This window comes from Amphiprion ocellaris, chromosome 17, assembly GCF_022539595.1.
Source record: "Amphiprion ocellaris isolate individual 3 ecotype Okinawa chromosome 17, ASM2253959v1, whole genome shotgun sequence".
NCBI lineage: Eukaryota > Metazoa > Chordata > Actinopteri > Pomacentridae > Amphiprion > Amphiprion ocellaris.
In genome coordinates, this window is record NC_072782.1 from 21,970,302 (window position 1) to 21,995,297 (window position 24,996).

Sequence of the window (24,996 nt, forward strand, 5' to 3'; positions counted from 1 at the left end):
ATGATGTTTTGCTTAGTGTTCAGTTTGAGGATGTCCTCTACTTGTATAGAGTATACAGCTGTCTTGATGTTGCCTATCAGATGTCAGTGGTTTTATGGTGCACAGCAGTGCAAAGCTAAGTGAACAGCCACACTGTGAAAAACAAAATAGATTATTAGTGAGTCTAAAAATCAGGCAAATATGGAGCACTATGTGAACTTACAATTAGTTTTAAAAAGACTAAAAGCAATGAAGGTCCACAATTGAAGATGAAAGTTATTAAGACAAGATTATTTGGAAAAAAGTGGTTTTACAAATAAAGTCAAGCTAGCTTCCCTTATTAAAGCTTTAGCTTTACTTTGGACAGCATGAAAATGACATATTTTAGTGGACTGAAAGATCCTGCCATCCCCAGGATCACACCACTCTTCCAACATTTTGCGTCCTGCAAAACAGCAATGTTTTCCTGTTACCCCTTGTGATCACGAGCAGTTTCCAGGCCAGATGAGATATGTAATCCCTCCAGAAAGTTCTAGGTCTAGCCCAGGGTCTCCTTCCAGCTACCCAGAATGCCTCCAAAAAAAGGACCCTGAAACCACCTCAACTGTCTTCTTTCAAAGAAGCGACTCTAGTCCAAGCTCCCTTCAGACACCCCAGTTAGTCCCTCTACCTCTAAAGCTGAGCCCAAATACACTGCAGAGGCAGTCATTCTACTGCAGGAACTCAAGGGAGATACCAGGTGGCACAAGTTTGTGGGCAACTGTGGCTCGGATGGTAGAGCAGGTTGTCCACTGATTCCAAGGGCAAGGGTTAGTTGTAGACAGGCTCTGTTGCCATTGGTGTGTGAATGTGTGTGTGAATGAATGAATGAATGAGAAACACACTGTAAAGCGCTTTGAGTACCACTAAGGTAGAAAGGTGCTATATAAGTGGAGACCATTTCCAAACTGCAGGAGGCATTCTTCCAGCTTTTCTGTTTCCATTGTGGTGTAAGATGCAACAGTTTAGACTGCCACGGTAATTCTGAGTGTACCAAAACAACAACAAATTGTAGTCCCTGGTTGTAACAGTGATGTTTGAGAGGAGAGGACTGCTCCTGGACGAGGACATCAAGAGAACTGAAAAATGGGTGCTCGTTGTCTTCTCTGAGTTTAATCAATCAGTGTCCAGACCTTCAACAGAACATAAAGGTATTTCTTCCTTGAAGACATTCCTGACAAATGTTCTACAGGGGTGATTCTTGTGGTTGGAGCACCCATAATGTTTTGGAGCTGCCCGAAATCAAGCTTCTAATCAAATTTTGGACATAAGTTTCAGTTTTTCTATTCCTCTCTCTTTCGAAAGAACAGAAACTCTACTACAAATTAACTTTGGATGTCCAAGTTCTTCACCCTATTAGGGTGAGCCAAGCTCCAGAGGTAGGCTTTCCATTTCAGGAACTCGGGCCAGGTGTACATTGGTGCCAACATTTTCAGGAATGACCCTCTAATTGGCCCTTTAAGGCTCCCTTCTCCTATTGTGGTGTAGAATCCAACAGCTTCAACCACGATGTTAACTCTGAGCACACTGAGGCAACATTAATAGTGGGTATGCCAGATAGGTATGTTTGCATGTATGGGGAATTTTTTTTTTTTTTTGGTTGATGGCCAGTAGAAGACTGCTGCTGGAAGAGGACATCAAAAGGGGCAGAAAAAAATGGCAGTCATGCTCCTGAGTTTAACCAATTACTGCTTCCTAGAAATACCTGCCCTGGGGTTTGGTACTTTTTCTCCTCTGAAAAGACCTGAAAGAGTTTCTACAGAGGTGGTTCTTGTGGTAACACAAAAGTTCGGGCCGCTCTAAAACCACCTTATTTTTTAACAGTTAACAGTTGCTTGTTGGATCCTAACTACAATAGAAACACAAAAGATAAAAGGGAGTTTTTTCTTGTGGCTGTTGCCTTAGGGCTTGCTCTGGGGTTCAGGCATATGGGTTCTGTAAAGCGTCTTGACACAATTTGAATTGTAATTGGTGCTATATAAATACAATTGAATTGAACTGAATAAAAGGACTATTTTGGGGGTACACATTTCTGCCACCTAATGCAGCAGAAAGCCAAATTGCAGCAACTTTTAAGAACTTTTTTCTCACTGCCTAATCTTTTAATGTGTTATTCACAGTTTTGGTGACTCTAGTTTTCTTTGACATTGTAGCAAATAAAAAAGAAACATTTAAGAGTTGACCTGTCCAGACTTCAGAGTTTAGTCAGTGTGGATTTTAAAAAATATTGAACTCTTTGCATTAAAGCACAACAGCTTAAACATCTAAAGCCTCTGCTATCGTCTAGTCCATTTATTTAACTGAACTTTTGCTTTTAGTTACTGCACCACTTTTGCTGAGAGTAATTTTGACAGCAGATGTAGATGTTTTAATGGTGAGTGTTGGATCAGGAGGTTTTACAGAGTTGGGTGGAAGCAGTGCAGTGGGAAGAACTCTAAATCAAATCTGTATCCACATATTGAGCAACAGGGTCGGGTGCCTCCTTTGTTTGAGACTGTGCCTGAAATGTTTGGTAAGAGGGAAAAACAACAACCCAAAGGCTGGAGGTCCGCTTCAGGTCGCACTGCAGAGAATGATGAGAGTGAGGAAGCTGCCAGCCTCAGTGGCACCGAGCTGAGTTGATGGTTTGGTCTCCAGTTTCCAACCTGCAGAGCGCAGCTCCCGTAGACTTCAACACACTTCACCTGCCCGTGTCTCCTCTCACAGCCACACGGGAGGAGGAGTGTTCGCTGCCACTCTGTTCTAAGCTTCAGAGGAGCCGCAAACATCCGCACCGCCTGTTTCTCCTTTACCTTGACGTGCGTAACCGTTTTGCGCTTCATTCCGCGTCTTGGCCGCCGGAGAGTTGAGACTTCAGCCGCAACGCAGCGCACCAAGCGAGGTAAAGTTCTTTAATATGGACATTTTTACATTCTTTTCAAGGAGATAAAGGGAATGTAAGATTGCTTTTAGTGTCGTGTTTATTTTGGCGAGGGGATGTGCGCACATTTCCAACGCGTTCATGGATGTTTTGGCACTTTACTGAAATGATTTTGGCAAGATCATAATATTAGGTTGTGTAACTATTGGAATAACGCCCATGTAATGTTTGAGAACGCTAATGAGAGAACAAACGTTTATTAAACAGAAAACACTTTTACATAGAAATAAAGATATTAGAAATACATTTCAATATATATTTTTTTAAAATACCAGTAATTATCTTTGCTATAACCACTCCTATCATAACAATCTTAGAGACTGTAATCTATGAGCTGTAATTAACAAAAAAAAAAGACCAACAATGTGAGGGTTTAACACTTTATTACAGAAAAGCCTCAATTTGTGTTTCTATCCTCACATTTAGAGTCCAGAAGAGCAGAAAGCAGCTCCATGTAGCGCTTTACATAGGAAAAATAAATATTAAAAGTACGTTTTAGTCAAATCCAACAATTAATCTCTAATACAGTTGCTGATCACCAGTGTTTCATGCAGCTTTTTTGTTAGTAAAACCCAGAGATAGTTTTGGATGTTATCGGTGTATTATCCAGTACAACTTTTGTTCATGTTTGGAGTCATTTGTTTTTTTTTCCGTGAATTTTTTTTTTTTTTTTTACATTACGTTCTTTTGTTGATGAAGGTGGAGCTGCATCACACATCTGGATATTTACACCATTTAGAGTGTTTCCACAACACATTGTATGTGCATTTTAGATTATCACATTAGATAAAGATAATATAAATGGCAAGATTTTTTAGAAAAAACTTCCCTAATTTCCCGCCTGAGGTTTTTAGTCCTCCTTGAGCTCATTAACTCTTTTAGAAAAAGAATTGGGGAGATGGAAATGATGGAAATATTCTCTGAATAATTCTGATGTAAACATTTAACTCATATGATTAATTAGCTGTTTCTTTCATTGTTTTATCTCAGGACAGTTTGAAACGTGGACGATACCAGCTGACACAAAAGAATAATTATAACATCACAAATTAAATAAAAATGCAGAATTACTGTTTCTTCTTCTTTTAAAAGTTTTTAGAGTTTGGCAAACAACTAAGTTTGTTTCCATCTTCTTCTATTCTTCTCGTCTCATTATTACAGTCATGTAGCCTCTCGTGATGCTACCAGTCTAGTTTAGATGCTGCAAAGCAGTTAATAGAAATAAGAGTAGTTCACATGTTCTTTTTGGATTTTATGCATTAGATTTCCTTGACATTTCTATGGAAACACAGTTGATGCTACACTGCTTAGATTCAGATGAATCCAGCTGTGGGACCGCCATAATTTTTTTACTCTTCTGTTTCCCTGATGGAGATTGTAATGGAGAATGTGACCAGATTAATGCTGCAGTCATTAAGGAGGTCAATTGCTTTGGTACAGTTTTGAGTTTATTGTTCTATTTTACTACATTTACCTGAGTCCATCTGCAGATTAACATTTTTGCTTTAGTCTGGTGGGTTTAGAGCGTCATGCTCCAAGTCAGAGTTGAACTTCCAAGGCCAATATTGTATTTTTCACATTTGTGAAGGCATCAATATTGTTCTCCCACCAAGTATTAGAGAAACTGAATGAATTCCTCCACAGATGTGGGCTTGCAGCTCAAAATTTGCATTTGTGCAACAATCATTGCACAACCCAACTCAACTGCTGTTGTTTGTAATACTATACATAAAGTTATGGCTTTCACTCCATTCATTTAGACAGGACCTTGGCCTTGTTTGCCCAAAATAGCTGCTCGTGGATATTACCAAGATGACTCATGAGTGGCATGACTTGCTTACAAGGACTCTGTAGTGGCTTAGTGTCAAGAGGAATGTTTCCAGCTTTTTCTTGACAACCGCAACCTCTACCTGCAATTCCACTCAAGAAACCAGACTCTAAATTAAGATCTGAGGATGTTACCCCACACTTTCTGTCTAACCCATGCCTGCTCTGGGTTGATACTTTGTGAAAGTTCAGGAACTTTGGGAGCTGGGTTGGTAACATTTAAGTGATTACCGTAAGGATGGCGCAGCTGAAGATATTCTTCGAAATCCTTGTCCTGAGGATTAGTCCCTGCTGTCGAAACATAAATCCCATTGTGCTGCAGGAGCTGGACATTAGCCATTGTTAAATTAAAGTTTCAACTTCTGGTGGATGCAGTTAAAGCATTTTGATTTTGAGATATTTCCTGTTGTGTTACTTTAGATGATGTTGGCTGTGGCAGCAGTTACACTATTTTGAATGAAGAAAAATTGTACCACATCTCTCTGGCAATTTTTGGCTCAAATACTGCATGTGGAAATGGAAATTGCTTGACATGCTTTTACTTCATGATCTGCTTTGCTTACAATCAATCAATCTATAAGCCACTATAGCCACTATCTGGATTTTGTCATCTGGAGAGAACTAGGCTAGGTATTTCCCTCTATCACTGTTCTCTATGCTAAGCTAAGCTAACCAGCTGCAGTCTCACACTGGTATCATTCTGTAACATTTTTACTCACTGTGGGCTCATTATTTCACTGCAATATAAAGTCCTCAATGGAAACAGCACAACCATGGACAGAAGGAGAAGGAACTCAGAAATGTCTGCAGCCCAGTATGACAATTAAAAAATAATAATAGTACAATATTTCACAAACAAAAGAAGAAGAAAAAATTGAATTTCTTTATTCGTTTTACAAAACATGGAAAAAAAATTTTTTATGAAGTGCCCACATGGAAATGTTGGCTCCACATTCTATAGATACTTACTATTTACATTTTTGATTTGTTTCCATACTCGACTCCTCTCTGCTCCGTGTAAACACAGACTGCAGTTCATCCAAAAAGTCACCCACAGCATTTCTGTTGCATTCAGGAGTGCAGAATTTGTTGCTTGTTTTTGATTTGATTCGAGCAAATGGTTTGTTTTTGTCAAATGTTTAAATGAGACACATAGAATACAGATATTTTTATAAATTATTCCAATTTTTGTATTAGATTTCCCAAAAGCATCGCACATCACACACGATTACTTCAAAGACTGTTGGAAAGGTGAAAATCTGACTGTTTTTTTTTTTCAGTTTTTATAGTTCCTGTCTCTGATAAATAATTCTGGTGACTTTTAAAAAAATAATATGACTGTGTTAAAGCATTATAATCTGATGAAAGCACACATGTCTTCCAGCCTCAGTGAATTCTTGTTTATATATTGACATTTTTTAGTGTATTTGATTGGTTTGTTAGCTTTTTGCTAGTGGAATGCACTGTTGTCAGAAAACAGATAACTGGACAGTGAAACTGCCTCCGCATTGCTCTGTAAACTGAGGTTGAGTTGCTCATCCACTCATCGTAGATCATATTTGCAAGACTTGTCATAGTTGTGGTCGACCATGTTGTGCAGAAGTGATTTAGAGCTGAAAACATGAGGCCTGTGAGCGACTCTCAGCCCAACAACCCCTCTCTGTGCACTGGCTTAGACTTGGCGGCTCCACCCTGACCCCCACCCATTACCCTGCACCCACCCACCCAACACACACACTCACACTGAGGCCTGCATTGGCCCGTGTCAACCCCCCAAATGAGAAGGGGGTGTTATTCTCTGCAGAGACGTGAACACAGTCCACTTCAATTTGTGCAAATTAGTGCTGATCAAGAAACAACAGGTTAAATGAGTTTGTGGCTGTGTGTCGCTTCATGAATGGGACTTTCTGTTGGGATGACTAATGTGTTTGCCATCTACTGGCTGCAGCTTAAAAGCAAAAGTTGCCTTAAATAGTCCCAGTGTGTGTGTTTGTGTCTCTGGTGAGTTGCTTGTGTAGCAAACACCTTCATAATGACATTTTCTGAACTTTTCTCTGTTCAGCTGAATTATAAATAAAGCAAAAACATTTATTCAAAGAAGTTGTTTACAGACTGTGCTTCCTGCTTAAACAAATGAAAGAAAGTGAATCCACTGTGCTAGAGGCTACAGAAGACAAAGCACTGCTGTCAGACCACAACTGAAATAAATGGATTTTGTTGTGTATTTGTAGCCGTAAAATCTAATTCAATATTTAGCTTCTATAACATTTACTATATTAATTTTAATTATTGGGTCTTGTTTTCTATTAATTGCCTGCAGTTGTGCATATGCAGCCATTTTGCCAACATCCCAAAAAATTTGAAACTGAGAAATACAGCATCCTTGGAATGCTGTGCTGTATTTGAAGTGGTCCAAACAACACAAACTACTCACTAAATTACTATGTTTAGGATGTAGTGTGTAGAATCTAAGCCCAATCCTTTGTTTGCATTTGCTGTCATGCATGCTGTCAATTTGAATAATTTACTCTTTTTTTTAAATGTGCTGGTACTGCTTCCATAGCTCCAGACATGTAACATGTGCTATTCCATAGCCACTGGGATTTAGTAATGATGTCCTAATGTATCCCAAATGGTTTTAATACATGTGCACTGGCTAGAGGTCATTAAGGGCCACAGAAGGCTGTCTCATGGTGCCACTTCATTGGCTAAACCCTCACAATGCTCTCTGCTTGCCAACACAAAACTGGATGCCAGCTCTGGTGACTACAGGATTTAGGCCAATTCATGCTTTTTCTGTCTGCAAGGGTATGTGTGATGTAAATTTCATCATCTACCAAAATATGTGAGGTATGCACAGACTATCCACATGCATGTCAAAGTTTATGACGTTCGGCACAACAAGCACTCTGACTACATATTTTCCAGGGAAACAAGCGCTTAAACCAAATGATTGGTATCCTTACTTTTATAATTCATTTTTACTTGGCCAAGGAATGCAGCGGAGGTATGTGATGATCGTCGTTGGTTTGTGTGTCTGTCCATCTGTTTGTCTGTTCGTAAAATTACTCAAAAACAGACTAACGGAGTTCGATAAAATTTTCAGGGAAGGTCAGAAATGACACAAGGATCAACTGATTAGATTTTGGCAGTGATGTGGCTTATAGTCTGGATCCTTGGATTTGTTGAAAGTTTCTGTATCACTGCTTCACTGTAACTATGACTACAAGTGAACACTATGTCAGCTGCCTGCTGACGATCACATGATTGTGATCCGACTACAAATCGACCACTGCAGACTTATCTGGACTTATCCATTGGAAATCATACAAGGAACAATTGATTAAATTGTAAGGGTGTTTCCGAGTCCCATCAGTTCCCGCTACACATTACACATTAAGGTCACCCGATTCAGCATCCGTACATAACGTACACATGCATAACACACGCCTGTGCTCAGCGCAAGGTCATTTTGTTTGTGGGTACATCTATATTAAATGGCCACATTCTATGTTGCCATGATTTCTGATCATCAGTAACTGATAACAAATGCTACATTAAAAAAAAAAAAAAAAAAATGCTGCATTTCTGACAGTGCCATATGGGGGAACAGACAGCCTTGGTGGGGTACTGCACTCTGAATGCTTTTATTGTTAACAGAGTAGTAACTGAAGCAGTCATTGCTGGACTTAAGAGGAGCTTTGATTTACACATGCTTTCTATAGACGGAGCAAAAACACAGTGAGAAGTTCTAAATTCTCCACAAACCCTGTGGTATGTCCATCCATTGTGCTTCACTCACCACTGGAATATTCAGACTTGACACTACAGTTCAATTAGTAAATAGCTAGAATATCCTGTAAGAACTGTCCCGTGTGTTTTTATGTGTTCAACATGAGGGGCAATGTGACCGTCTGTGCATGTCTGCTGTCAACATATCAGCCTCTGTACACAGTAAGCATTAATTGGCCTTTAACAGTAAGAGGCTCCACCTGGTGATGTAACCAGATACTACAGTTAATCTAACAAAATATGAAGGGTGTATTATCTAGGAAAATGATATCACGCATTGGATGATGCTAAATGTCAAATGACTAGGATCAGACTGGGAGCAAAAAAATAATTAAAAAACATCCCTACACTAAACCATGTTTTGGCAGATAGTAAAACGGTATCAATTACCTCAATCAAATTTACTTTTTTTAGAATCAGTTTCTGGTTCCAACATGTATGGCTGAATTACTCCAATGTTATTCAGGTCCACTGTGCTGTGTAGAATATTTTCTGCTGAGGGTACCTTGTGGTGGAGGGGTGGGTGGAGAAACTTTATAGATCTGAGACGCAATAGTGATTCTGACCTTGAATCTAATGTGTAAGAAGAAAATGAAAGAATTCTCTTTCCCAGAGTAGTAAAATGTTCTTTTAAGGATGTCACATGTTCACTTTCTGGTAAAATAACACCCAGGAGTTCAGATCACTTAGCTAATTCTCATATACATCAATGTTATGTTGGTTCAAAAACATCTTGAATGAATTTTATCCTCATTTTCGAAAACAAGGAAGCCATGAAGGAGAGGAAATTAGTTGTAACCTTACAGCTGTTTCATATCACTCGGCCATGACCAGCGCTGACCTTTGGCTTTTACCTCTGCTGTGTATAAAAAAAGGATGGAGTCCTGTATATGTAGCTTTAAAACATGCTGGAATGAAGCTGCAGATTAACTTCTGTGTGGCTCAGCTTGGGGTTGAGGCAGGCCGTTAACAGAGAAGGACAGTGGTAAATTATCTGTCTTCAGCGGGGTGTCTGGGTTGAGGAGAGAGGTGAGGAGCAGGAGGAAGGTTAAGGGTTGAGACTGTCAGGTCCTCAAGTGTTATATATCCAGGAGAGGCTGTCTGGTCCCTGTGAGTTTTACAGTCAGAGGGTTTATGACCAGGACAGGAATCAATGCATCTCTGCTGGCAAAACAAGGACATTTACTTCAAATGAAGTCCAGCCAGTAAGGAGAGAAGACAAGGCATCTTTACATTCGCATTAGGTCGGGCTTCAGTGGTGAAGCCGTTTTCAGACTTTCCGATCAGTTCTCTTGAAATACAATAGAGTTAATGAGGTAAACAGCAGAGAAAGCTTTCACTACAAAACAAAGTCTTGCACCTCAGTGGAAACAGCACAACCACGGCTAGAAGGAGAGAGAATTCAGAAGTATCTTTTGTCCAACACAACACAATTAGAATGCCAAAATATTTTTTAAAGCCGAATTTATTTGATGAATAAAAAAATATCCAGCATGTCCAACATTTTTTGTGTAACTTATAATATCAAGAAAAGCACTCAGAGAGCACAGTACTCCGACAAGGCTGCTCAGTCTTCTATAATTTCAGACAGATTAAATCTATTTTAAAAAATCACCTTGTGCTGAGCACAGGCGTGTGTTATACATGTGTACGTTATGTCCAGATACCGAATCGCGTGACCTAAATATGTAGTGGGCGGCGGGAATTGATGGGACTCTGAAACACCCCCACAATTTAATCAATTGTTCCTTGTATCATTTCCAACGGATAAGTCCCAATAAGTCCATAGTGGGATTGCAATCTTGCGATCGTCAGTTGTGTTCATTTGTTGTCATAGTTACAATGATGCCATGCCGGTATGTCGCAATGATACAGAAATCTTTAACAAATTCATGGATCCAGACTATAAGACACATCACTGTCAAAATCTAATCACTTGGTCCATGTGTCATTTGTGACCTTCCCTGAAAATTTCATGTAAATTTGTTTGTCTGTTTTTGAGTAATGTTGCGAACAGACAGACAGACAGACAAACCAACGCCGAATGTCACATAACTCCGCAGCGTTCTTTGGCAGAGTAATAAAGTTATTTTGATGAAATATTGCAATGATAAGTGTTGATTTTGTTTATTTACCCAATGGAACTACATGTCACACATGATATGGTTGAAGACCGTTCAGAAAGTTGAAAATCCAATGATTATTTCAGTTTTACAGTTTCTGGTTCTATTAAATGGTGTAATTTTGCAGATGTTTTAAAGCTAACATGCCTTTTGAACATGGCAGCAAGTTTTGAGGTTCAGAAGGTTGACTGACTAGCATTTCTGGTGCTGTGTAGTGACTGATTCCATCAGAATCAGGTGACTTTTTATTTACAATAATTTCAGTATATTTCATGAAGCAACTGACCCATGTGATATGAACCTTAAAAGTTTCCCCAAAATGGACACTTTTTACCAGTGTTTATTTCTATGGCTCTATGTCCTAGACATTAAACTGGTGCAGTTTTTCCAGTTGAAACTATGACATATCCATGATAATGATGCTTAAAGTTGTTACAGAGAAAATTGAGCTGAATAAAAACAGATTTTGACTTTAGATTGTGAATGTAAAACTAATTTGGTTACAGTTTTTAAAAGATCTCAAATGCATCATTAAAAATCGGTTGATTCTGAGGGGGTCAAGTGGAAAGTTTTTCAGATTCTGTTGTTCATTAGCAGTCCATATGGAGCGTCCTGATTGGATGCTGTGGACCTTAAACCTGCCCTCACAGCTCCACTGTTCTCTGCACTGAGGCCTCTTTGTAGCAACATGGTGGCGTGATGGTGACGTCTAATAAAAACTCTGCTGGACTGGTTTGAATCCACCACGTCAACCACTCAGGAAAATATATCTGCTGTGTAATGAGGAAACCAACGGAGCTATTTGCGTGTACAGTGAATACCCCACCCATGGCTTGGTACCCCACCCACATACAAATACACAACAAGCTTCCAACAAGCTGCTTTTCCAGGGCAGGTTGCCTCACAGCTGCTCAGATCTGATGCGGCAGCACACAGATGCTGCTTATAGGACGTTTCCTGCATCATTTCCCATCAGCCTGGGGGCAGGTCGCTGTGGTAACGCCCTGTGGGATGAGGAAATACCTGGACACACACTAGACATCAGGTTTACTACACTACCAAGTTTTAGTGGTTTTTATTTGAGGAGTGATGCAGAATTTCTCAGTTATTTTAAACTTGTGCTCACAGAAAGAGTTTTTCTGTGGCTGCTTCATTAGAAGGAAGGTGTTGATTGTTGGAATCTCTGCAGAGATGCTGGAGGTGAATCTTATCTGTCGAACACGGATCCGTGTCAGTTGGTGACCTGACATGTTGTCCAGAGCTCAAAACATCAGCTGAGATAGTAGCACATTAAATAAGCCTGCCACTATCTGCACCACCAAACTGCACAAACACAACATTTGCCCTGTTGTTTTATCACATCTTTGTGTTTAGAGTGATGTCAGATGCAGAATTCACATCCACCCTATGAAGCCAACACTTGTGTGGTCATTTTGTGTCTCTCAGTGGTGATTTAACGTATTTTTTTTGGTCATTTTACACCTCTTTTTTTGTAGTTGTGGCTGTCTGTTGTTCTCTCTGTCGGTATATTTTAATCTGTTTGTGGTCACTTTAGGTTGGTTTTAGTCATTTTGTATCTCTTTATTGTTATTTGCATTTACTTGTTTGTCTTTATGTGGGCATTTTTGTCTCTTTGTTGTAATTCTTTGTTTCTTTGTGGTTGTTTTGCATCTCTGTGTGGTCATTTTGTGTCTCTTTGCTGTCATGTTTTGTCTCTTCGGGGTCATTTTGTGTCTTCTTGTGGTTGTTTTGTATCGTTTTATGGCCATTTTTGTCTCTTTGCTGTCATTTTTTGTCTCTGTGGGCTTTTCGTCTCCTTGTGGCCATTTGCGTCAGTTTTGTTGCTTTTTTGTTTGTTTTGTCTATTTCTGGTCATCTTGTGTCTCTTTGTGATCATTTATGCCTCTCAGTGATCATGTTGTATCTTTTCATTGTCAATTTCTTGAGCGCAGTACATGAGATGCGATTTTCACAAATTCTATCCAAACCATATTTGTTTACATTGCCATTCAGGTTCGATTTCACTCCAAATGCTCTGGGACTCAAATTAGATTTCAAGATATCTTCTGAATGTATCACCCAGTTGAAAACATCTGTAAAATCTGCAATTTTAAGATGCAAAAAAAATGTTAAAATCTGATAAAAAACATTGTGCCAAGATGCATCCAGATTTAAGCACTACCACTGTTTCTTCAATTTTATCTATACATAAATTTCTGTCTTCTTGTCAGAGAAATGTCTAGAATTTATTGTTTTTCTTTACGTGGACCCGCTCTCCCTTTCTCAGAAATATAATACAGAGCTTCACATCATGTTCTGTCTGCCTTTTTCAACATAAATCAGCATTAAGACATCCATATAATGGGACCCATATGTTTATGTGACCGGCTGCTCTGTCTCTAGAGCTTCTTGCATCACTGTTTCTCTGAAGAGGCCCTCTCAGGTTTGTAGAAGGCAGTCATCTAGTAAAGATAAATGGTTGCTTCACCACTTAATGTATTTAATCTGGTTCTGCTTTTGTCACAGAGAAATGGCTTCCTGTCAACCCTGTTACAGTGTTTATGAATCACCACTACGGCTGCAGTCAATCTATAAATCAGTTAATTGCCTTAGAAAATAGTCAAAAACGTCCATCACAATGTATTGGATCCCACTGTGATGTCCTCAGTTCAACCTAAAGTCCAGTCTGTTGTCACAATATTTGGTGATTTATTACATGTTGACTAATCATTTGATCAGGACCAGTGTGAGATTTAAACATTGGGGGTTAGAATATTTGAGAGTTAAGACAGAAGTTTAGGATTCAGGTTAAATTCTGGTTCAGGTTTTGGTTTCCCATTATGCATGGACGACAGACTGCACTGTGCAGCTGTTTTGTCTCTTTGGATGGTAATTTTGCATTTCTTTCTTGTTGTTTTGTGTCTACTCATAGTTCTGGTTATTTTGTGTCTCTTTGTTGTATTTTTTCTTTCCATGGTTGTTTTGCATCTCTTTTTGGTCATTTTGTGTCCCTTTGTTTTGTGCCTTTTTGTTGTTTTGTGTCCCTTTGTTGTAATGTTGTGTCTCCTTGTTGTTTTGTGTCTACTCAAAGTTTTGGTTATTTTGCATTTCTTTGTTGCATTTTTTTTCTTTTCTTGGTTGTTTTTTTATCTTCTTTTGGTCATTTTGTGTCTCTTTGTTTTGTGCCTTATTGTTTTGTGTCTTTTTGTTGTTTTGCATCTCTTTGTTGTATTGTTGTGTGTCTTTGTTGCTTTGCATCTCTGTTGTAATGCTGTGTCTGTTGCTTTGCATCTCTTTGTTGTAATGTTGTGTCTCTTAGTTGTTTTGCATCTCTTTGTTGTAATGTTGTGTCTCTTTGTTGCTTTGTGTATCTTTGTTGTAATGTTGTGTCCCTTTGTTGTTTTGTGTCCTTTTGTTGTATTGTTGTGTCTCTTTGTTGCTTTGCATCTCTTTGTTGTAACGTTGTGTCTCTTTGTTTTGTGTCTACTCATAGTTTTAGTTGTTTTTTGATCTTTTTGTGTCTCTTTGTTGCAATGTTGTGTCTCTGTTGTTTTGCGTCTCTTTGTCATCGTTTTGTGCCTCTTTGTATTTCAGTGCGATGTTGCAGGCAAATCTTAGGTACCCCTCAGCCCGTTCAGTAATCCTACAGCATCAAAAATGAATATTCTGTAAGTTCTAATTAAATCCGGTTGTTTATGCACATTCACACATGATGTCATGCTGCAGAGACACGAGTTGGTCCAACAGAAACAGGCCTGGTGTTTACAGACCCTCAGCAGGGAGAACAGAGCAGGTGGACACAGAGAGTTGTTGCAGGTAAAAAGCCAGTAGACTGACTTCAGCTGCTGCCATACAACCAGAGTATAAAGTTTCATGTGAACATCAGGCTTGGACGGAGGAATCCATAATGTCCTCACAGCGCCAGAACAACAAAGGTGTGTTTGGTCATGGACAGTTTTTATACCCCTGCATCGTAAAGCAGGTAAATGTTTTCTCCACCTGGCTCACTGTCGGTGCGTCAGTGGGCCCGGGGCCACATTTATGGAGGTGACACACAGACACACAACTTCAGTATGGGGTTTAGTACAGGGTTTATGTAATGTCATGTGTGTTGAAATACTGCTTTATATTTAGGAAGACGTTCTCTGATTTTATCCAAAACAATATATTATTTTGTCCAGTATTTAGATTTAAGGGCTGCACAGTGGTGTAGTGGTTAGCACTTTCGCCTTGCAGCGAGAAGATCCCTGGTTCGCGTCCCGGCTTTCCCGGGATCTTTCTGCATGGAGTTTGCATGTTCTCCCTGTGCATGCGTGGGTTCTCTCCGGGTACTCCGGCTTCCTCCCACAGTCCAAAAATATGCTGAGGTTAATTGATTATTCTAAATTGCCCGTAGGTGTGAATGTGAGAGTGATTGTTTGTCTTTGTATGTGGCCCTGTGACAGACTGGCGACCTGTCTAGGGTGTCCCCTGCCTTCACCTGAGTCAGCTGGGATAGGCTCCAGCCCCCCCCCCCCCGCGACCCTAGTGAGGATTAAGCGGTGTATAGATAATGGATGGATGGATTTAGATTTAATTATCTTAACCCAAAACCCACTGACAGGTTCAAAAGGCATCTTGTCTGTAAAAACTGAATCAATAAAATAAGTGCAGCATGGCTCAAAAACAGTACACAGAGGAGCAGGCTGTTAGGAGATACTTTCTGCATGGTGAAACATAGTTGTGGTGTTAATGCACAAAGTAGTGTGAAAAAGTTTGAAGAGGCTGTCAACATGTGAATAGTTATCTATCTATAGTATCTGGAGCCACATTTGTTTCCAGTATTGGTAACATACAACATGTGCATGTTAAGAGCATTTTGCATCAGATCAAAATATTCTCTGTTCAGGTTGGTTCTAGCTGAGCTCGGGCCTCTTTCAGATTCAGAACAGAGAATGTTAATATGTTTAAAAGCAAACAGAAGAGCCTTAAATAGAGATTTCCTCCGTCAAGGAACACGGCGGAGTTATGTGACGATGGGCGTTGGTTTGTCTGTCTGTTTGTCAGTCTGTCCGTTTGTTTCGCCGTCTGTCTGTCTGCTCTTTATTTGAACCAGAAACTGTAAGACTGAAATAATCATTGGATTTTCAACTTTCTGAACGGTCTTCAACTGTATCATTTGTGACATGTAGTTCCAATGGGTAAATAAACAAAATCAACATTCATTCATATCATTGCAATATTTCATCAAAATAACTTTACTTCGCCAAGGAACGCTGCAGAGTTGCATTGGTTTGTCTGTTCGTCTGTCTGTTAGCAACATTACTGAAAAACGGACTAACAGATTTGGATGAAATTTTCAGGGAAGGTCAGAAATGACACAAGGACCATGTGATTAGATTTTGGCAGTGATGCAGTTTATAGTCTGGATCCACGGATTTGTTAAAGATTTCTGTACCACTGCGAGATGATGGCATCAGTGTAACCATGACAACAAGTGAACACTGTCAGCTGCCTGCTGATGATAACATGATTGCGATCCTACTAAAAATTGAAATGAAACAAGGAATAATTGATTCAATTGTAAAGGTGTTTCCGAGTCCCATCAATTCCCACTGCCCGCTACATATTTACGTCACGTGATTTGTATCTGTACATAATGTACATACACATAACACAGGCCTGTGCTCACCGCAAGGTAATTTTTTGTTAAAGATTTCATCCCTCAGAAAATATACAACAACTGAGCAGCCTTAGCAGAGTAGTGCGCTCTCTGATTGCTTTTTTTGTTTTTATTAATGTATTGTTAAAATGTTGGAGAACACGTTTAGGGACGAGCCTTGTGTTCAGTGGTGGCGAGGCACATAAGATAAATACAGACACACTTAAAATTAAGAAGTAATAAAATAAGAATGCATGGTTATACAGAAGGAAACAATGCTACAAACTGTAGAAATGATCATAGTTATCATAAATTTCTGCCTTTATTCATACACTTTAATCTGTTTTATCTTTTGTCACACTTTTCTATTATTTTCTCTTTTTTTCTTACTTATACTGTGTCTGGTGTTTCTTCACTGCAAAATATTGAGATTTATTTCTGATATTATTTCCTCAGCCTCTGTTTTTATTGGGTCCATCATTTATAACATATTCATTTAAATGCTCTGGACATTTTAAGGTCCAGACTCAGATATATCATGACAACATTGGAGCAGCGCTATACTGTCCACTCTCAGTTGTTTGTTATCTGATAATGTTGAGCCTCAGTGAATTCCTTCTTAGAGACAAAAAATAACTTTCCCACCTTTCTTGTCTCCCTGTAAATGCCCTCCTGGGTCTCTATCAGACTTAAAGGCTTTTGCCGTTTCACGCCTTGTTTAGTTTCCCTCTGAAGGAGGTTTTGTGAGGGTCCCATCATAAATATCTGTCTACAGCAGCCTCAAATCCTGACTGCCTTTAGTGTTATTGGGAAGTAAAGTAAAGGTCTCTGGGGAAACATTAGTTTCATACTCATAAAACAGTAGTTTGTGAAGTGGCACTACAAATAAATATGACATTGCAGTAAATACAGAAGCAGATGTAACAACTGTTTGAAGTTAAGAAAATTGTAAAACCTAAACGGAATGACTTTCTAACTGTTTTACTGCCCATGAAGAAAAACATAGCAGATATAATCAGAACTGCACTGTATGTTTAGACAATCTAGGACATATATAAGCTCAGTGAATTAGATTTTACCGGGAATCTATTTGACTTTCCTTCATTATGGGTAGATTCAGCGGCCTTATTTATGGCTATTATTTAACATTTTAAGAAGTTTTCTTTTTAATATAACAGTAAGCAACTAGAAAAGCACTCAGAGAATGCAGTACTCTGTCAAGGCTGTCCAACATTACCAGATTTATTAAATATAGTGCACAAAAATAATGTTAAATGTCAGACAGAAAAACTCTCCGGTAGACCGCATCAGCTGCAGTCATTAACCCTCATGTTGTCCTGTGGGTCAAAACTGACCTGTTTTAAAGTTTAAAAATGTGGGGAAAAAATATATATTTTCACAGTGAAACTTCTGATGTCCACATTTTCAATGTTTTTTGGAAATCTTTGAACATTTTTTGGTGGAAAAAGGAAATGTTAAAAATGTTTCTTAAGAACATTCACAAAAAAATAACAAACGATAGAAGTTTTACTGATTTATATGTAATCACTTTAGATATTTTTAGGATTTTTTCTGGAAGATTTTTACTAATTTTTTGGAAATATTTACAAGAATTTTCATGCCAAATTTGGGGGATTTTTTTAAAAAAAAATAAAACTTTTAAGGGAAACTTTTAAGGAATTATTAGAATTTTCTTCCTGAAGGTTTTGCAAATTTTCAGAAATTTTTGGATTATTTTTGCTGAATTTTTGGATTTTTTTCAGACAAGGAAACAATATGTTTTGGTGCTTGTAAATGAATACAACAGGAGGGTTAATATGGGTTTTTGATAGCTTTGTCAGGAGCTCAATTTTTTTCACTTTATCGTGGTCAGAAACAACAGAAACCAAATTCATAAAGACACTTATTTAGATTTTTTAAATCATTATTCCTATTGATAAGAATACAGATGATTAGTAGCTGCTGCCGCCTACTGTGCATCTAGAAATATTTTCAATAAATAAAGTATCTACTGTTTGGCTTGGTGGTGATATATCACTCATCATTGTCTGGAAGAAAAAAAAGTTTTTGATCAATAAAATTGCTCTTTTAGTCTGGGTGGAGGGATTCAAGGTTTATGAAGCTGTTTGGATTCAAGGTCATGGCAGCAGCGCTCAGGGGCTCCACGAGTTCATGGATCCATCCTGCCTTGTGTTGGTGGTACCAGCTGGTGCTGGTGGTGTCATGGAGAGATGGAGACGTGTTTTCTCAGGACTCCAACCATCAGAGCAGGTGTGTTACTTCATTATAGAGACCCTGCTATCAGAGTAATGTGTCACATCACAAACTGTTGTTATCTCCTGATGATTTCCAAGAAAGTGACTTCAACGTGACAGAACACCAGAGAGATGAAGAAGAACAAAGAGGTGCAGCTGTCAGGTAGAACTGTGTAAGGAATCCTGCAGTATGTTGGGTCACGCACTAAACGTTAAAGGGGGCTACAGCAGGATTCATCTGGGTGGTCCAAGAAATAGTTATAATAAATATTTCACATTGGACTGATGTAAATTAACCAGCCAACACTGCTTGTCGAAGTTGTGTCGTGTCTAAAGGCGAGAAACAGCAGCATTGTTACTAAATAAAGATCAAAATGAAAGAGCAGACATCAGATATCCTGACTTTAGTTCATAGGAAGCGACACGCTTAGAAAACACTGAATCCCAAAACTCCTGTAATACAACTCAATAGCTTTTGGAAGAAGTATTCAGGAATTTTCGTAAGTAACAGTGCTAATACAGCAAAGTAAAAATACTCTGTTACAAGCAAAAGCCCTGCATGAAAAATCCTACTGAAGTAAAAATACACAGTAGGAAAATGTTGTTGAAGTGTCACAGTTAAAGTTCTGGTTTGTTAATTAGTCAGCTGCAAAAGCTGTGATGTGTTAACTAGTCAGACATGACTTGAGCTTGGTAGTCTACTTGTAAAAGTTTCAGTGTTACTGGTTTGGTCCTGGGCTGCACAGTGGCTCAGTGGTTAGCACTAGAAGATCCCTGGTTCGCCTCCCCACCTTCCCAGGATCTTTCTGCATGGAGTTTGCATGTTCTCCCTGTGCATGCGTGGGTTTTCTCTGGGTTCTCCGGCTTCCTCCCACAGTCCAAAAACATGCTGAGGTTAATTGGTGACTCTAAATTGTCCATAGGTGTGAATGTGAGTGTGATTGTTTGTCTCTATATGTAGCCCTGTGATAGACTGATGATCTGTCCAGGTGTCCCCTGCTTTCACCCTAAGTCAGCTGGGATAGACTCCAGCCCCCCCGCTGCCCTAATGAGGATTAAGCAGTGTACAGGTAATGGATGGATGGTTCAGTCCAGAGGGCCACTACTGTGTCAGAAAAATTACTTGATGGTAGTTATGTCTTGTCATTTGCATCATAGTTGACCATATTGTTATAATTTTAACATATTTTTGTTGTCACTTTGGATCAAATTTCTGTTTTTTTTTTACCTGTTTTGTGGTAGTTTTGTAACTCTTTCTGATCTTTTGACATCACATTTTGATTGTTTTACATCTTCTTGTGGACGTTTTTTGTTACATTATGTTAACGATAAATCTTTTTGTTTATTTACAATGCTGAAATTGTGACTTGTTAACTACTGAACTTCAAAAGTTGTGACGTTAACTAGTAAAATATGTTGTGTCGTTGTGCTTTAATCCAAGTAGAATGAAAAAATTCTGAAGTAGTGAAGTTACTCAAATAAAGCACAAGTACCTCAAAATTGCACCTACGTGCACTAATTGAGTAAGTGTCCTTAAAAACGTCCCCTCAGTGTGGTGCAGAAGTATCCAGAGCCTTCTGTTACGTATGTTAGTAGATGAGTAATTTGTAGATGAGGTAATTGGACCATTATATGCGTGAACTTGCTGAAAATGTTTATCATTTGAAAAAGAGGTGAAAGAAAGGTAACATGAATGCAGTTCTGATGGACCACATCACTGCTTTTCTGCTTTTAACAGAACCTGCAGAGACTAAAGAAAAGGGCACAACCAAACAAGGAATGGAAACTTTGAGTGCTGGCGTCCAAGGCTCTGCTTTGTGATGCTTTAACTCTCTTCTTGTAATTGCGAATGTTTAAAGTTTCCCAAAGTCTTAGAGCTCCGGTTCTTAGAACACTTTACTCTAATATTCTGAAGCATTTACATGATTTACAGGATTTGACCTCATTGTGTAACTACAGCCTGTAAATAATGGTTTACTACGCTGCACTAAAAGTGGAAGAGCTTCTCATCCTGTTAGTTTTACCTCAGACTGGCTGTTAGAAAAACATTCACACACTTATTATTCCTTAAAAAATGACTTAATATCTCAGCAGTTTTGCCAAAATCAGCAGACATTGTGACTATTGTTATTCTTGCATAGCATTGTCCTGACTTTATGTCTTGATTCAAATTTGTTATAGTCTTAGAAGTATAGATATTTAAGGTTAAATTTGGTTTGTATTGTTTTGTTTTATTATGCTGTTGGAAAGCACTTTGGTCTTCTTTTATGTTGTTGTAAAGTGCTCTACAAATACATTTTGATTGATTGATTGATTAATAAACCTCAGAGAAGACAAAAATAAAGTTTCTTCTACACTGTGCTTGAAGCTTGAAGCTTCATGTATTCTTTAATAGAAATGCATTTATGGTATAAGATGCTCAAAGTTCAAAACAAAAATTAAAACTGAAAAGCAAACTTTGGCCCCAAATGGCCAGTGTATGGAGAATGATTACACCCAAAAGTAAAATCAAAAAGAAAATCTGACAATGAAAATAGAATATTTTCAAATAAAATCAATTATTTTTATTTTCATTTGATGTTTCCCATTTAAAAAATCTGACACTTGACTATAAATTTAAACCTATTCCTGTTCTTTGTTGGAATCAACTATAAGTCCAGCTGTACTTAGACACAGTATGGCTTTAAATAGTAACATAGACCTTTGCTAACAAGAAGACCGCTCAGTCGTTGTATCATTTCCAACGGGTGAAATTTTAAATAAAAAATTATCTTGCGCTGAGCACAGGTGTGTGTTATGCATGTGTACATTATGTAGGGACACCAGATCGCGTGACCTAAATATGTAGTGGACGGCAGGAATCGATGGGACTCAGAAATTGTGGGGTGCCACAATTTAATCAATTGTTCTTTGTTTCATTTCTGATGGCTAAGTCCTGATAAGTCTACAGTGGTCAATTTGTAGTAGGATTGCAATCATGTGATTGTTAGCAGTTACCTGATGTAGTGTTCACTTGTTGTAATAGTTGCAGTGACGCCAGTATCTCGCAATATAGAAATCTTTAACAAATCCATGGATCCAGTCTATAAGCCACATCACTGCCAAAATCTAATCACTTGGTCCTTGTGTCATTTCTGGCCTTCCCTGAAAATTTCATCCAAATCCGTTAGTCCATTTTTGAGTAATGTTGCTAACAGAGACAAACGGACAGACAAACATACGCCGATGGTAACATAACTGTATCTTGGTGGCAGTAATAATGAGATTAAAAAACTGACTTCTTATCTCATGAATTCTTTTTTTCCCCAAATTTTGTCTTTTTGTCCCAATATTTTTACTTCGTATCTCATAACTTAGACTTTTTATCTTCAAGTTTTGATCTTTTCATCTCATAATTTAGATTTTGTATTGTGGAGTTTTGACTTTTTATCTCAGAATGTCAACATTCGGTCTCACCAAGAAGATCTTTTTCATCACCAATGATTATTTCTACTATTATTTTCTTTTCCTTCTGAAAATGGGTCTTCATACTGAAGCAGTAAATGTGGCCAAAAAGACCCAGTGAGTCCTCACAGTGTAATGTTTCTGCCGCTCATGGTTTGTGAATGACTGAGAAGATTTCATTGAAGATTGTAGTTGTTGCATTTACCATGTAATTATCATTATAAAAGCAATTTGTTTTCTCTTTTATCTCCATATACACAATGAGACGCCACACTCACACACATGCCTGCTCATAGATGCCTGTGCACAAACTTGTCCTTGAAAATCAGTGTTTCTCAGCACAGTATTGATGTGTGTGAGAACATGTGTTTGCGTTGGCCTGTTCACAGATCCATCTCATTTGGCATCCTGCAGGGACTGGGAGGGGTCCCTCTTTTCTCTCTGGGTCAACAGATTCCTTTGGTTCCAGCTACAAAATATCTCCATCTTAACCAATCACTGGCTCTGATCTCATCCGTGGATGGATTGTTTTCATGTCTTTGTCTTTTATTTTTTTAGAAGTCCTTAGGGCTGAGTTTCTCGAAAATGTCCCTGCAGCATTTACCAAGTTAAATAAAACAACCATCTTAACTGATGGAATTTAAAGGTTGAAGATCGATGAGGCCAAAAGCAGAGAGGAAACCCAGTGTTAAATGCTTTCTTACCCTCAGAGTGCCTCATGTTACCTGATCTGCAAACACAGTCTGTAAGTCACATACAGTGTCATCATACCTGAACCTTCATCATGCTGTTTGAGGACAAACAGGTGATGACACAACTGGCCTATAAACACTCAGCCTTGTTTACCCTCTGCACAGATGGGTGCCGAGGAATGCTTTACAATCTGCTGTGCGTCTGAGGCTTTTTCCAACAGATCACTCTTACCAGTGATGTCTTAACCACGTGTAGGTCTGTCTGGATCGGTGATTCCCAGCCAGGAGTAGCTGTACCTCAGGGGCAGGTTTGCATTTTTAAAAGGGTACACGAAAAGATAAGCTCGGCTAATATAAAGCTCAGCTAATGCAAACACAATGTTCTAATGCATTAATTGTGTGCGTAATGTGTATGATTACTGCATAAATCATGGTCGTACACTGAAAAAAATTTCCTTTGTAAACAGTTTTTTAACTGTTAGGTTCTGAACAATTTACTGTAATCTTACAGATTTTTCTTGTTTTGTGAAATTATACATAAAAATGATTCATTTACATTCGCATCGGTGTTATTAAAGTTGAGCGAAATTTGCAGCAGGCCGCAAGGGATGCAAAGACTGATTCATTTACTTAACCTGCAGTGTCTTCAATCAATATTCGAACAAGAAAAGCGCTCAGTGAGTGCAGTACTCTGCCAAGGCTGCTCAGTCATTGTATGATTTCTGATGGATAAGTCCTGAAAAGTCCACAGTGGTCAATTAATAGTAGGATCGCAATTGTGTGATTGTTAGCAGGCACCTGACGTAGTGTTCACTTGTTGTCATAGTTGCAGTGATGCTGTGCCGCTAAATCGCAGTGATACAGAAATCTTTAACAAATACGTGAATCCAGACTAGAAACCACATCACTGCCAAAATCTACCATAATCCATTAGTCCTTGTGTCGTTTCAGACCTTTCCTGAAAATTTCATTCAAATCTGTCAGTCTATTTTTGAGTAGTGTTGCGAACAGATAGACAGACAAACAGACGGATAAACGTGTCGATCGTCACTTAACTCCGCCACATTCTTTGGCAAAGTAACAAAATGTAACACACATTAGCATAGTGGTTATTTGCTATATGCTGACATATATTAGCCATATACTGTTTCAGTCAACAGACACATTGTATTGGCCACAAAGTCAGCTCTGTTCCATATATCACTGAGATATAAGGGCTGTCATAATTCATCCTTATGGCTAAAGGTCAGTGAGCATCACAGAAGTCTTGTCATGATGCCCGTTGGTGGTTAAACCCCGACAGTGCTTTCTGTTTGCTGATACAGAACTCTCTATAATCCAAGTGACCGCTTCCTAGCATCGCTATAGTATTAAACAGTAAAAACCACTTGGTAGAATGACCAGGTACTACAGCCAGTCAACAATACATGCTCGGTCATGCATGTAGAGAATACAGGTTTTCACTGTCTTTTGGAGCGTGTGCTGCTACAATACACCTTACCGTCTCAACTCTTTATTTCAAACAGTGCCTGATTTTGATGAATTTAATGTACTTGAAGTGTGTATTATACACTACCGTTCAAAGGTTTGGGGTCATCCAGACAATGTCATGTTTTCCATGAAAACTCACACTTTTATTCATGTGCTAACATAATTACACAAGGGTTTTCTAATCATCAATTAGCCTTTCAACACCATTAGCTAACACAATGTAGCATTAGAACACAGGAGTGATGGTTGCTGGAAATGTTCCTCTGTACCCCTATGTAGATATTCCATTAAAAATCAGCCATTTCCAGCTAGAATATTCATTTACCACATTAACAATGTCTAGAGTGTATATCTGATTCATTTAATGTTATCTTCATTGGAAAAACTGCTTTTCTTCCAAAAATAAGGGCATTTCTAAGTGACCCCAAACTTTTGGACAGTGATGTATGTGAAAATGGTATCAGATTAGAGATCGCCACTTAGTATTACATGATTGCAATCAGACTGGGGGGCAAGAAAGACCTCCCTAAATACAAGGTGTAGCTAAGTCAATAAATATGAATTTTTATCTTGCAATAATACATTTAATTAAGTGACAATAGGTCTGTACAATTACTTTATGGAGTATACCAAACTTCCCTAAGTGACCTCAACTATTTAATTGTATGATTAAATATCATGAATATTGTCTTTTGTATATTTCTAAGTGATTCAAACAATAGAACATGACAGGTTTCACTGAATCGGTGCTTGGAGCTCATCCAACAGGCCTAATGGGAATCACAGTTCACCT

General features: G+C 38.6%; 1 protein-coding gene across 1 annotated transcript in view; it reads left to right on the forward strand.

Annotated features, from left to right (window-relative positions):
• The first annotated feature begins 2,522 nt into the window (after positions 1-2,522).
• LOC111580624 (hyaluronan and proteoglycan link protein 1-like) overlaps positions 2,523-24,996 on the forward strand; it is a 36,351-nt gene continuing 13,877 nt past the window's right edge. The window contains exon 1 of the mRNA XM_023288447.3: positions 2,523-2,899. The gene's annotated coding sequence lies outside the window, so the exon portion shown is untranslated. The remainder of the gene's footprint in view (positions 2,900-24,996) is intronic.